The sequence below is a fragment of the Halichoerus grypus genome, chromosome X, assembly GCF_964656455.1.
Source record: "Halichoerus grypus chromosome X, mHalGry1.hap1.1, whole genome shotgun sequence".
In the NCBI taxonomy this organism is placed as follows: domain Eukaryota; kingdom Metazoa; phylum Chordata; class Mammalia; order Carnivora; family Phocidae; genus Halichoerus; species Halichoerus grypus.
Genome location: NC_135727.1, coordinates 94,654,901 through 94,669,037, shown reverse-complemented (window position 1 = coordinate 94,669,037; position 14,137 = coordinate 94,654,901). Strand labels below are relative to the sequence as shown.

The 14,137-nt window shown below is 42.8% G+C and overlaps 1 protein-coding gene across 1 annotated transcript in view; it reads left to right on the top strand.

Moving 5' to 3' along the window:
• Positions 1 to 14,137, top strand: part of LOC118533894 (amine oxidase [flavin-containing] A) — a 69,956-nt gene that overhangs the window by 31,757 nt on the left and 24,062 nt on the right. The gene's annotated exons all lie outside the window — the stretch shown is intronic.

The following is a 14,137-nucleotide window of genomic DNA, read 5'->3' as shown; positions in this document are numbered from 1 at the left end:
TTCTTTTATTTAAACATTTATGTATTTATTTGAGAGACAGAGCACAGGAGGAGAGGGCACAGGGAGAGGGAGAGAGAGAGTCTTAAGCAGACTCAGCGCTGAGCGGGGAGCCGGATGCGGGGCTCAATCCCACGACCCTGAGATCACCACCTGAGCCAAAACCAAGAGTCAGACACTTAACCAACTGTGCCACCCAGGCGCCCCTCATTTACTCATTCTAATGCCAGGATTCCCACACCAGTAGCCACATGACTTCTCACCAGCACTCCCCCAGGCAGTCAGGCTCCAGACCCACAGGGGACTTCTGGAGTTTGGAGTTGAAGGGACTTGTGAGGGTATGCACACTGATGCACAATCAGGGAAATTTGTGGAATTTCTGATAGCTGGTTTGGGATGGTTTGGGATGCTTGGGGGAAGAGTCTGGCAAAACTAAGTTCAGAAATCCACGGAGGAATGAAGAAAGTATAAAAGTAAAAAAATTATACGAAGTGTTGATGAACTCTAACTTCCATGGGCTTCATGATCACAAAGGGAAAAACCCCTTTGCTTCCCCACTTTCTCTTTTCTGCACGGCATGGTGTTTCCCTGGACTAGTTAATAATAACAACACTGAGAATGATAGCAACTAACATTTACTGAGCACTTTTACGTGTATTAGCATATGTAACGTATTCGCACTCAACTACTAATTAAACAAACGGTCATGTAAATTCACTCTCCAGTCCAAGTAGGAAGCAAATGAGTCTGATGATTGTCCTGGAATCTGAGCAGACTCATGCTTCTAATCTCTTCCTCTCTAACATTCAAGAGCTGAGAGATTTTTATTTTCCCTGGAGGCTCATAGTAAACAACAAAGTCCTTTTTTTATGCACGAACTCATTACATCCACCTTGTTAGGCGGGTACGATTGTCCCCATTTTACAGAGGAGAAAGCTGAGGTTCAGAGAAGTAAAGCAACTTGACAAGGCTATGAAACTAGTAATGGTCTGCCTACCCCCTGAGCTCCTACTGTTCATGAATTTTAGAACTGACTTACAAATAAGCACATATTTGAAGGGGCTAAACTAAACACCATTCTTTTCATTTAAGACATAATCTCATCTAAAGAAAAGATGGATTCTAGAAATACTATTAAACCATCCTCTCATATACTTTAACCTGCCAAAGAACACATATTCTCCCCCCAAGTTAGACATCAATGTTAAGGTAAAACAGTAGTGGGTCAGTTAGAGGTTAATTTATTTTACCTGAATGAGTGCCTTTCTGCTAGTGTTTCTAATAAATCATATCATTTCTGCAATGAGAAATACTCGGTGTGGTGGATGTTTTTATAATGACCAGGAAGCTGTAAAGTGAGGAGGACAGATTAGGGAAATTTTATATTCCATGTAAGATTATTAATAAACCATATAGCAAAAAATAACTCCACTTATTTAAAAATATCTCAACCCTCACTGTTCTGTCCACTTCTGGGGGGGGAATAAAGGGACTTTTTCCCATCATCATAGTACATTGGGTTAATAATGCAAATTATCTTTGTGGCACTCTCTGCATCGGCTCTCGTGACAACCCCAGCTTCTATAATCTCCCACAGCGCATTCTTTTCAGTAAGTAACACCAAAATGGTGGTGGGTGCATCACCAGAAGATTGCCATTGTCTAGTTAAAACTAAGCCATATTCGTGATGGTCCAGGTTGCTTCAGCTTTTAAAGGTTCCCAGGGTGCAGCCTTAAAGAATGCCTCAATTATTTCTTCTGACAGCAGACTGTAGTGCATCCAGTTTCAGTGTGTTCTAGGATGATTTTTAGTATTCACCAAAGAATTATTCACGACCTTTGGTTGATCGTGTTGACAGTGCACATTTTGACGCGACAGCATGGAGTTCCAAGCCTGAGCCTCTGAGTTGAGCAATGGGGCTAGACCAGTGGTATTTTGCACCCTCTCCCTTACCAGGAAGACCACGTCTATCTACTTCATTCACAGAAGGTTCACGTCATTATTGCCAAATTCATTCATTAGTTCAATAAATAGTTACTGTATAGTCTTCTCTGTACAAGATAATTGTTCTAGGCTGGAAACGGTGGACACATGATCGAAGTTTCTGCTTGCACGGAGCTTACCATTAGCTAACATTTCTGCCTGCATCCTTCATGGATCTTGCGAATAGAATACCTGTTCTAATTCTGGTTTAGTAGATTCTGATTCTTTTTTCTTCAGTTCTTTTTTTTGTTTTGTTTTGTTTTTTTAGTAATCTCTACATCCGATGTGAGGCTCGAACTCACAACCCTGAGATCGAGAATCACATGCTGTACCCACTGAGCCGGCCAGGCGCTATAGAAGATCCTGATTCTTATAGAATAGGTTTTTGAATGGGTTTTATGAATGTGGTGAATTGGAAACGGGTCTGTTTAGGAGATTATATCTGATTTGTGAAATTAAATTAACCATGTTGTCTTTACCCTAAAAGGTAGATTTGAAGTGGCATCAGCTAGGTGTGTTTGAAACATTCTCTTTATGTCTTCTTTTCCTTTGGATGGTGTAAGGGAAGCAGATGGACTTGAGTGCTTCTTGGGTTGGTTGATCCGTTACTTGCATTAGTAAATTAGATGCACCATCATTACAATTATTTTATGAGTACGTTAAATGGAGTTGTGGAGACTTTTTGTTAAATTTTACAATGCTAAGTCTTGGAGAGGAAGGAAGAAGTGCTTGATTTCCTTTTTCTTTCTTCTTTTTTTTTAAGATTTTATTTATTTATTTGAGAGGGAGAAGCAGGCTCCCCACTGAGCAGAGCGACCAATACGGAGCTTGATCCCAGGATCCCCAGGATCCCGAGGTCATGACCCAAGCCGAAGGCAGACGCTCAACTGACTGAGCCACCCAGGTGCCCCCCCTTTTTTCTTTTAATGGGTTCTTCCAGATCTTAATAATGAAGAAATGCTGTAGAGAGGAAGAACACTGCCTCCAGAGATGGAGCAAGGCATTTTGCAGGCGCTGCTCTGCGGGAGAAATTGACACATTTATGCATTCCCACTTTCTCCCTGCTTTCACACCCTAAATAAAAAGGGAGACTATAAATACATACCACACATTTCTTTTTAGAGAATGGTGTGATGAAAAATTATTTAAAACAACATAGGCTTTCCTGATAGTAACAGCTCACCAAGCAAGTTTTCCTAGTATGGGTTCTGTTCTTCCCACAGCCGTTTACTTGAGGTTTCTATGCCAACGACTGAAATCAAAAGGCTTTTCAGAATGTGTGTGCTCTGGAATACTAAGTAAAAATTTTTTTGTTGTTGCTAAGAGGTGAACTCTGTTTTAGCCAGCAGGCCGTGTTGAAAGCAGGGGATTTATTTTTTCTTAGTTTGTCTTAATGCTTGCCAGAAATAACTGCGTCTTTGACCCCTTACTTTGTAATAGAGTGTTTCCTTGGGATTAGGGACATGTATTTTTAAGCTGCTTTCAACACCTTTCCATACCAACTCACAGAAGGTGTATCTTTTGTGTTCAAAGAAAGTTCTGCTTTCACTTTTAAGTCTGCTCAGTAGGAAAGGCAAGAAACCAAAGGTGTTCGGCTTTTGTAGGGATGTTGCTTGTTGCGTCTTTGTCTCCTTTCTTTTAATCACTTATGTCCATCCCTCCTCACTCCATGCATAGGTATTGTCTTCCATCTGTAATGTGCTTATACTTGTGTCACCTTATTTGAGTGATCCTATGAGGTAATAAGCATGTCCTCCCATCTTATAGATGAGAAAACTGAGGCTCAGAAAGCTTAGGTGCCAAAGTAAGGCTTTCCAGGTCTTGAGCCCAGGGTTCTGTGGGTTATGTCACATCGTTCCTTAGTCCACAGGGAGAACGTCAACTTGTAAATCCCTTTAGGAAACTGCTGTGAGGTATGACAAAAATCACCTTACCCCTAAGGGTTCTGGACTCCTAACATGCCACTGAGGCAGTAGGGGCTCCTGTGGACGCGGCCTCCTGTGGACACAGGCACTGGGAGCCATATGTGGTGCCATTCACCAGGGTGGCTTCTTCTCTCGCACCCTGAGCCATGAATCTGGAGTCCCTCTGGCCTTCAGTGAGTGCCTGACTGCCGAGGAACCCCCAGGCCACCCCAGTTAGGCACAGCAGGCTTGGGTTGGTTGATCCATTACTTGCATTAGTAAATTAGATGCACCATCATTACGATTATTTTATGAGTACGTTAAATGGAGTTGTGGAGACTTTCTGTTAAATTTTGCAATGCTAAGTCTTGGAGAGGAAGGAAGAAGTGCTTGATTTCCTTTTTCTTTCTTCTTTTTGTTTAAGATTTTATTTATTTGAGAGGCAGAAGCAGGCTCCCCACTGAGCAGAGCGACCCACAGATGGGTTCTATTACTGTGTTAAACTACTAAGTCTAGAGGTCTCGGACATGGTTTGGAATTGCTGGCTATATATTCTTTTTGTTAAGTGATTTATGTGAACTCATTAGTCAAAGTATGATCGACATAAGAGTATCTTATTTTATATCCTCCCTGGTTTAAAAAGAAAAAAAAAAAGAATAAAAAGGAAAAAGTGGGGCACCTGGATGGCTCAGTTGGTTGAGCGTCTGACTCTTGATTTCGGCTCAGGGCATGATCTCATAGGTCGTGGGATCGAGCCCTGCATCGGGCTCTGCGCTCTGTGGGGCGTCTGCTTGAAGATCCTCTTTCCTTCTCCCTCTGCCCTTCCCCACCCTCTAAAAATAAATGAAGCTTTAAAAAAAAAAAAGAAAAAGAGAGAAAGGATTTAAAATAATTTGTATAAGTCAGGGTAGAGATGAAAAAAACACAATTAGGTAAGAACAGGCATGTGGTAAATGGGCAGGTGCTCATGATAAGAAATTCTGTTTGATCATAGAAATGAAGTAATACAAGAGGGATTATTTGCTTTCTTCTCTAAATTACAGTTATACATGGGTTTTTAAAAGCAGAGAGACTAAACATGTTCATATATTCTCACCTTGATCTATCAAGTATTTAGTAAAAAGATACATGGACGTCGCTTGTAAAAAAATAGTTTTTGGTAGCTTCCATTCTTTTCCACTCCATTTTAAAAAGACTTCATTTCTTTCTTTTTTTTTTCATTTATTTCTTGTGTTTACAGGAAAGTGCAATGACAGAAATTACTCTTAAAGCCTTGTACTGTTTAGAAAGCCAGGTCAGCATTAGCCATTTTCTCTCAAAGCCTCCTTTCTTTTTCCTATAAATTTTCAGGGAGAAATCTCCCATTTAGTTTGTAGATCATAAAGCTTCTACTTGGTTGAAGTGACAGCCCAATAAATAGAAAAGTCAGGTTAATTGTTAGATTTTTTTTTCCTTCTGTTTTTTTTTTTTTCCTTTTTAAAAAAATTGGCAGGGGGGCGCCTGGGTGGCTCAGTCGGTTAAGTGTCTGACTCTTAATTTTGGCTCAGGTCATGATCTCGGGGTAATGGGATCGAGCCCCGCATCAGGCTCCATGCTGAGCATGGAACCTGCTTAAGATTCTCTCTCTCCCTCTGCTCCTCCCGGCCCCACGTGTGTGCGCGCACTCGCTCAAAAAAAAAAAAAAAAAAAAAAACTGTGGTAAAATACACATAACATAAAAATTTATCTTCTTGGGGCGCCTGGGTGGCTCAGTCGTTAAGCGTCTGCCTTCAGCTCAGGTCATGATCCCAGGGTCCTGGGATCGAGCCCCGGATCGGGCTCCCTGCTCAGTGGGGAGCCTGCTTCTCCCTCTCCCGCTCCCCCTGCTTGTGTTCCCTCTCTCGCTGTGTCTCTCTCTGTCAAATAAATAAATAAAATCTTAAAAAAAAATTTATCTTCTTAACCATTAGGTGTACAATTCAGTGACATTAGGTACATTCGCATGATTGTGCACCCATCATCTGTTTACAGAACTCTTTTCATCTTCTTGGACTCATTTTTAATAGAGGCCAGTTCATTACAGCAATCCTTTTGTAAGCATTCATTGAGAAGTGGTCTAGAGTCGGCCTCTGTGACTCAGTGAACTGGCTTTCAGTGGCAGTGTAGAAAGGGGATTCGGTCAGACACGAAGGATTTTTCTTAGGCTGTGGAACTTTGCTGTCACCTCCTCAAGTGGGGCCTCGGCGTTGCAGTTAATGGCAAAAAGAACCTTGTCGGTGGAATGAAGCTTCCTCAAGAGAAACTGCTCTAGTCTCCATGATAGCCCAACTGCTAGAGGTTCTGAGCTTTCAGGTTAAATGTTGCCTTGAACGTCCTTATAAATCCCATACCTGGTGCATTCTGGGCACTTCCTGAAGAAGGGAAGTTCTGGTGTCCCATGAGCACATGCTGACCCAGCCAGAAAGTCTTTGCTGTCATTGCCCTGTGCTGCCATTTAACGGGATCAATGCTGTCATATGTAGCCCTCTATTTCAGGCCTGGGCTCTAAGCTTTTTCACCTCTGTGTCAAGCTCATTGAACGAATACCTTTGGAAAACCGGGTGGACCGCAGAGTTTTAGTAAGTGGCAGTTTTCCTTACTTTAGAGATGGGAGAAAATTGTAAGAATGCAAGTATTTGGTTCAAGGTCCTACAGAAGTGTGTGTGTGAGAGAGAAAGAGAGACAGACAGATGTGAAAGCCTAGTTGATAACTGACCTTAGCAAACACAGACCTTGAAACTGAAGAGACAAATAATGATCATAATGTGGATACCTTCCATTTGAGCAGTCCAGTACTGTTTTCATAACACTTCATTTTGTTGTTTGCTTTGTGTTCGGGGTCTCATGCAACCAGAAGAAGAAAATTCTAGGTGGAATGGCAGAAAATGTGAATGTTAATTATAGTTAAATGTAATGACTACTTTGATCCCAAAAGCTGTGGAAATGAGTCCTTTCCATTTAAAGGCCATTTCTCATGTCAGGTTTTTCAAACAGAGGGATCGATTCCTAAACTACCAGTCCATTTCCTTTTATTGTGACAGCCCTCGTGTAATTTGTCAGACTCAAATGATACACTGGGAACCTCAGGCTGAGATTTAATTTTGTGTGTTTGCCCAAGTACCCAGTGGCCTAGTTTCCAGAGCCATATCCAGCAGATAAATGTCTCAGAAAAAAACCTCAGGCTTCCGAGACGATGGGAAGAAATCACCGCTGGCCCACACTTGCTGCCCAGCAGGGGTCATAAAAGTTGACTCGGAGGCACAGATGCGGGCACAGTCACTAATCTACATAATTATTGGGGCCAAAGTAGTCCCGAGTATCTGTGACTTTTCCCAGTTGGTAGATTTTTTTTAAAAAATCCGTCTCTGATGTTCAAATGTGGGGAAGATGGTGCTAAGGCTCTAGTGACTCCTGGCCCCCTCCCCCTCCCATGTCTCCACCACCATGATCACGGGAGCCCCCGCTGGAGTAACTCCACGCAGTAGAACGGCAGGACTGCCCCTGCCCAGTCACTGGGATACACAAGCTGAATGCACTCACTTAACAGCCAGTCTGGCAAGAAGCCCTGCTTTGCCCTTGACCCTCTCTACCTGCTCTGACGTACTTTCTCTTTGTACTGCCCGGTTCCCAGAGGCAGAGTCCCAGGCTCGAGACTCAGCACAGAGCACTTGCAATTTCAGCTAGACGCACAAGTGATTTCATTTTGTTTTTCCTATTGACTCAGTGTTGTGGGATGACGTACGTTCTTGTTCAGGAGACGTCCACATGAGACCGTATTCCCATTAGGAGCATTTGGAAAATAAATCCTCTGGTTATCAGGGCTCTGCTTTCTAGCCCCTGTTCTCCCATGCTCCCTCGGGCCCCTGCGAGTGCCAGCCAGAAGAGGAAGAGAGAATGCCTAAGGGAATATTTTCTAAGCAACATTAATCCCAACAGTGCTTTGCAAGAGGGAGTTTCTTGGTCAGATACATTGTGGAGATGCTCCGTGTCCTATCCCTATCGTTGAGTGCCAAGATGTCTGTTAGCAAATTAGGGGTCCTATGAGGATAGGCAGAAAATTTTTTAAAAAAAAATTAAAAAGAAAAGCTGTTTAACTATAAGCCAGGATTTCCCAAATTCATGGCCACAGAACCCATTTTTATATAGCATCCATAAGGAGCAGAGTGAGAAATGCTCACATAGGAAATGGTTTTAGAGATCTTCATCTTTTTCTCTTCCCTTCAATACCTACAAATAGGGAGTTCTAGTAAATCTGATGGTAGTATTGATTATGGCTATTTTAGAAAAGGTGTGTATGTGGAGTTGATCATTAAAAATCAGTGCTAAATTGGCATTGATTAGAAGACCTTGTCTGAGGTGGGAAAAGAGGGAGTCATTTGTGTAGAAAGAGGCTGGACTCCTTCTGGAGCCTGGAGGAGCTAGATGTGATATCTATACATGCAAGAATTGTATTCCCTCCCCTTTCTTAAAGATTTTATTTATCTATTTGAGAGAGAGAAAGAGTGAGACAGAGCACAAGCAGGGGGAGAGGGAGAAGCAGACTCCCTGTTGAGCAGGGAGCCCGACCTGGGGCTTGATCCCAGGACCCTGAGATCATGACCTGAGCCACAGGCAGACAATCGACGGAGCCACCCAGGCGCCCCTGTATTTACCCCTTTTATTCCTCCATGTAATGAGCATTTCTCAGAACCCTGGTCTATACAAGGCAGTGTAGGAGATATAAACGTGTGTGAGGCACAGCCCTTCTCTGGTGTGTTGAAACTAGTCGGGAAAGTTCTTACATAAATCAGTTTAATAGCGTAGAAAATAGTGAGGTGCCATGGGCAACAAACAAAGTGCTTTAGTCTGCCAGAGGAAGCAGAAGTCATTTCCAGCTTCCGCTGCTAGGTAGGATCTTTGGGACCATGTTTCTCGCAGAGCTGTATTTACTCATGCCAACAACCTCCAGACATAGCACATCCTAATTGGCTCCCAGTGGAGGATCCAGCTCAGGGGCACTGCAGGTCCCATCTTCCTGACATGGAGACTGAGGCGCGGGGAGCGGGGGACAGGGGAGTCTAAACCAAGAGCATGGAGTCATGAACTCTACTTCTGTCTCTGCCAAGGCACCAGCTGGGATTAAACAAATTATACATGTACACACGTATATACCCACATATATGTTAAAAACCTAATATATACATAATGTGGACCTCTGAATATCTTCAAAGACGTAGTGAACCTGCTAAAGTCATCAAAAGCTGCCCAAATTTATTACGCTGTGATGCATCTCACTTATGATGATCACAAGATTTTAATTAGGAGCAATGAAAACCAAGAGAAATTAGACATGAAATCCAGGCATAATAATATCAAAGATGTAAGGAACAAGAATAAAGCAAATAAATGTTTTTTTTTTTAAATAGGTTAGTTATTTATTTATCTGAGAGAGAGAGAGAGAGAGATAGTGACAGAGCCTGATTTTGGCCATCATCAGTCATTAGGGAAATGCGAGTCAAAACTACAGTGAGATACCACTTTGCCCCCCCAGGCTGGCTAGAATCAAAATGTCGGTAACAAGCGTTGGTGAAGAAATGGAGCGTCACTGGTCAGAACGTAAAAGGGTGCAGCTGCTTTGCCAAATAGTTGGGCTGTTCTTCAAAATGGGGTGGGGGAGGATGGAGAGTGACTGTTAATGACTAAGGGTTCCTTCTTCGGGTGACAAAAATGTTCTAAAATTAGATGTGGTGATGGATGCACAACTCTGTGAATATACAAACACCCATTGAATGATACACTTTAAATGGGTGGATTATCGAGTATGTGAATTTTTTTTTAAAGATTTTATTCATTTATTTGAGATAGAGAGAGCAAGCACAAGCTGAGGGGGGCAGAGGGGGAGGGAGAAGCAGACTCCCCGCTGAGCAGGGAGCCTGACGCGGGACTCGATCCCAGGACCCCGGGATCATGACCCGAGCCACCCTGGCGCCCCTCGAGTATGTGAATTATGTCTTAAAAAAGCTGTTCTGGAAAAGCAGCCACTCATCCTCACAGTGTAACATTTTCATCTTTTTTTCTAACTGCCTGTTTCTCCAGAGTTAATGGCATTTGTGAAAGAGGAAAAAGCGCTGTCGATTATCTTTACTTACCCAAGAGCCTCCAGAAGAGCTCATATTGTTGCTATTTTAATTGCTTTGTTTGTAATTTCTGTATAGAACTAGAGTCCCTTGGGAAAGGCGGCATAACTATTCATTTGAAACCTTTCATTCTTTTTTTTTTTTTAAAGATTTTATTTATTTATTTGAGAGAGAGAGAATGAGAGACAGAGAGCATGAGAGGGAGGAGGGTCAGAAGGAGAAGCAGACTCCCTGCCGAGCAGGGAGCCCGATGCGGGACTCGATCCAGGGACTCCAGGATCATGACCTGAGCCGAAGGCAGTCGCTTAACCAACTGAGCCACCCAGGCGCCCGAAACCTTTCATTCTTGATGCGTCATTTGTACCTGAGCGTATTGGTCGTCTTGTTCCCCGAGATGGGACTGCACAGCTCACGTGCCGCTGCATTGGCTCATAGCCGTCCACGTCCTGAGAGAGGGACTGAGAATAAGATGAAGGTCATGAGCAAACACCCAGGAATGTGCTGCCAGCCCTTGAGAGTTGTACGAGAAGTTGTACATTACCATTTGGAAGTTCTCTTCAATATAGAGGGAGCGGAGGCATGAGAAATGCAAACCATAACACTGGGCAAAGAGAATAAATCCAGATGTTGGCTGAGCTCCCCAGGGAAATGGGTGGGTGGCTGGGGAAAGGCTGAGGATCAGACCCTGGGGAAGCAGTGGATGGACGGAGGGAGGGTTTTGCAAAGAAGTATGGATACTAGTTGGAGACTTGGAATAAGCCACGCAGTACGATGGCATGGATGTTTCCATGTTAGGATGGCTTGTTTTCGGTAGAGTAGGATGCTGTAGGTTTGAAGAGAGCTTGGCTAATCTGCATTTGGAAAGAGGAAGAAAATGATTTTTTTTTAACTATGAATACAACACAGTCCTGCCGTCCTATTTAATGGGTGTCTTTTTAGATGATTTCTGCAGTTAAAGCATTATTAAGTACTGTAGAAAAGAAACCACTAAAAGATTTCTCTTATAGGCTTGTCAAAACAGTGGGACAAGAAGGATGCCAAGGAATTCATATGAGTTGGGCAGACTTGTTCCTAAACCAGTCTAGAACATATCTGTTTATTTTCAAGATGATTAAAAAAATATTTGGCAGCTTTCCTCAGGGGCCTGTGATGCTCTTTAATAACACCCACTTCCTTTTGTTTAACTAAAACTAAAAGTACAGAGAGCCAACACTCTCCAACACGCCAATCAGTAAATGTTACTCGCTTACTCTAAACTTGGTTTATTTTATAGGACCAACAATAAAGAATGATGTGGGAGCCGTAAACTGTCACCTCCTGGCAATAGTCTCTTGTTATTAGGAACATCGGTACATTGAGGATGTGGTTTCTCAAAGGGATTTAAGTATTTGGGGCACAGTTCCAGGGACATTATGTTTTACTGGACTTCAACTCAGAGACATTGTGCTTTAGAGATTAAAGGCCATTTTGGAAGGGTTGGAAGGCTCCAGAGTATAGGTACAAAATGAACTTGACCTTTACTCAAGATTTTTTTCCTTTTATTTTCCAAGAGCAGTAGCCATTTGGAGAGATTGAGAAAGTACTGACGCCTTTGTGAGAAAACTGTACAATCACATTTACAAGCTTAAGAAGGTCCATTTGGCAGGCTGTTCTCACTCCATCAGGCGACAGCTCCAGGCCCTGCCACCGCACTGCTTTAGGGATTCACACACGCAAAAAGTTGTCTTGAGTTGTCTAGTTTAGAAGCACGCCATGGAGGAAATAAGCCTTCTAGGGGCTTCTGAGAAAGGAAGAGGTGACATGTAGGTGCCTGTTCCCACATATATGCATTTCTTTAGCAGACTTAGGTTTTCTTTTCTTTTTTTTAAGATTTATTTATTCAGGGGTGCCTGGGTGGCTCAGTTGTTAAGCGTCTGCCTTCGGCTCAGGTCATGATCCCAGGGTCCTGGTATCGAGCCCCGCATCGGGCTCCCTGCTCAGCGGGAAGCCTTCTTCTCCATCTCCCATTCCCCCTGCTTGTATTCCCTCTCTCGCTGTGTCTTTCTCTGTCAAATAAATAAATAAAATCTTTTTTTAAAAAAGATTTTATTCATTTTAGAGAGAGAGAGAGAGCATGAGTGGGAGAGTGGGAGGGGCAGAGGGAGAGGGAGAGAGAGAATCTCAAGCAGAGCGGAGTGCGACACAGGGATTCAATCCCACGACACAGGGATTCAATCCCACAACACTGAGATCACGACCTGAGCCGAAACCAAGAGTCAGACGCTTAACCGACTGCGCCACCCAGGGGCCCCAGATTTAGGTTCTATGGAATAAAAGCAGAGAAGCCAGACATGAAGAGTGAAACTGATTAATGAAATCCCTTTATCAACTTGGTGCCTCTGTCAACAGTATAAAAATTAATGTTATAGTCAGCCTTTATGATCTTCTTTTAGAATTCCCATGGCTCCTGTTTCTAAAAAGACTGCCGGGCTGGACTCTTCTCTCTCCTTGGATTCTTTACTTCTTTTGCCACCTCTTTGTTTTTCAAGGCTCAGATCATGGGGTCTTTAGGCCATGTGTGAAATGAGACTCTGGTGGGCATCATCCTGAGAAGAACTTTATTAGGAATGTGGGACACATTTTGTTGAATTATATTTATGATACTTTTCTTAATGTCCCCAGATGATTGAGCATGTTTGTTTTTATTAAAAAAAAAATATTTCTTTTCAAAGCAAAGGTCAGTTTTGTATGATACTATTCCTTGAGTATAAATACATCTTACAGAGGAAAATGTAGATTTTCCCTGATTTCAATTAAGGGAAGAACTGTGATGAGAACCCGCTGTTCTGAAGGCTGCCCATGAGCTGTTAACCCGTCGGCCTCCTCTCTGTAGCTAGCATAGCATTCTGGGTAAAATGTCTGCCCATTTTTCTCCAGACGTGCTTCCTCATTTCCCAGGGTTGATGCTGTTTCCTCAAACAGAGCTTCTTCATCTCCATTTTTACTCCTTAGAAACATAAAATATGGTGTGGAAGATTTCTAGTTTCACCTTTCCAAACTCTCCTTCATCCAGTTGGGAAGGTTAAGATGTCTCTAGGACAAACCTATCTCCACATTCTATCAACCCTATAGGAAGGCCAGAAAGCTTAATGTTTATGAACAAAGGCTTTGGGAACAGGAAATTTCCGTCCTACTATTTTCCAGCTAATATCCCTGGGCTTTAGTTTCCTCATTTATAAGATGGAAATATTAATTGTGCTTGCCTCCACAGGGTTGGAGCGAGATAATACATATGAAGAGCTTAGCCAGGGCCAGGCATGGAGAGAGATCTCAATAAATGTTAGTAATAATGGTGGTAATAGTGGTGGTGGTGATGATAAAGGTTTGGCGTCTCGGAGAGTCGTATTGCAGCATTACAACATGGCATTTTTCAGATAAGAAATCAGATCACATAATCTGCCAAGGTTATTTGAATTTGCTCCTGTGGCAGGCAAAATTACTTGTCACTTAATGGCTGCTGTATATCGTTACTCAGTTGAAGAGTGCGTGTGTGCACGCATGCGTGTGCAGGTGTGTGCACATGAATGCAAATGCTGTTAGGTCTTGTGTCCCTGTCTTGATGGTCAGGAGTTTTTTGTTGTTGTTGTTGTTTTTAAGATTTTATTTATTTGACAGAGAGAAAGACAGCCAGAGAGGGAACACAAGCAGGGGGAGTGGGAGAGGGAGAAGCAGGCTTCCCACTGAGCAGGGAGCCCCATGCGGGGCTTGATCCCAGGACCCTGGGATCATGACCTGAGCCGAAGGCAGACGCCTAACGACTGAGCCACCCAGGCGCCCCGATGGTCAGGAGTTTTGCTTTAGCTCCCCTCCCCCACTTTTTTAATTCGACACAGTGCTTAATACTGTGCAGTACACACAGTAAGCTTAATGCAAATACTGAGAGTATGTTTTTATTTGATAAAAAATAATCTCATGCAAAATTGAATTAGTAGACGATATTTTCATCTTATGAATATTTTATTTTTAAGGGAACTAAAAACCTTAGAAAATACCTAGACCTGGTCTCTCTTTCCAAGGATTCACTCTTACCTCACCCCGGTGTTTTCATAGCGCAGGACTTGTCACACAATGGGAATGAAG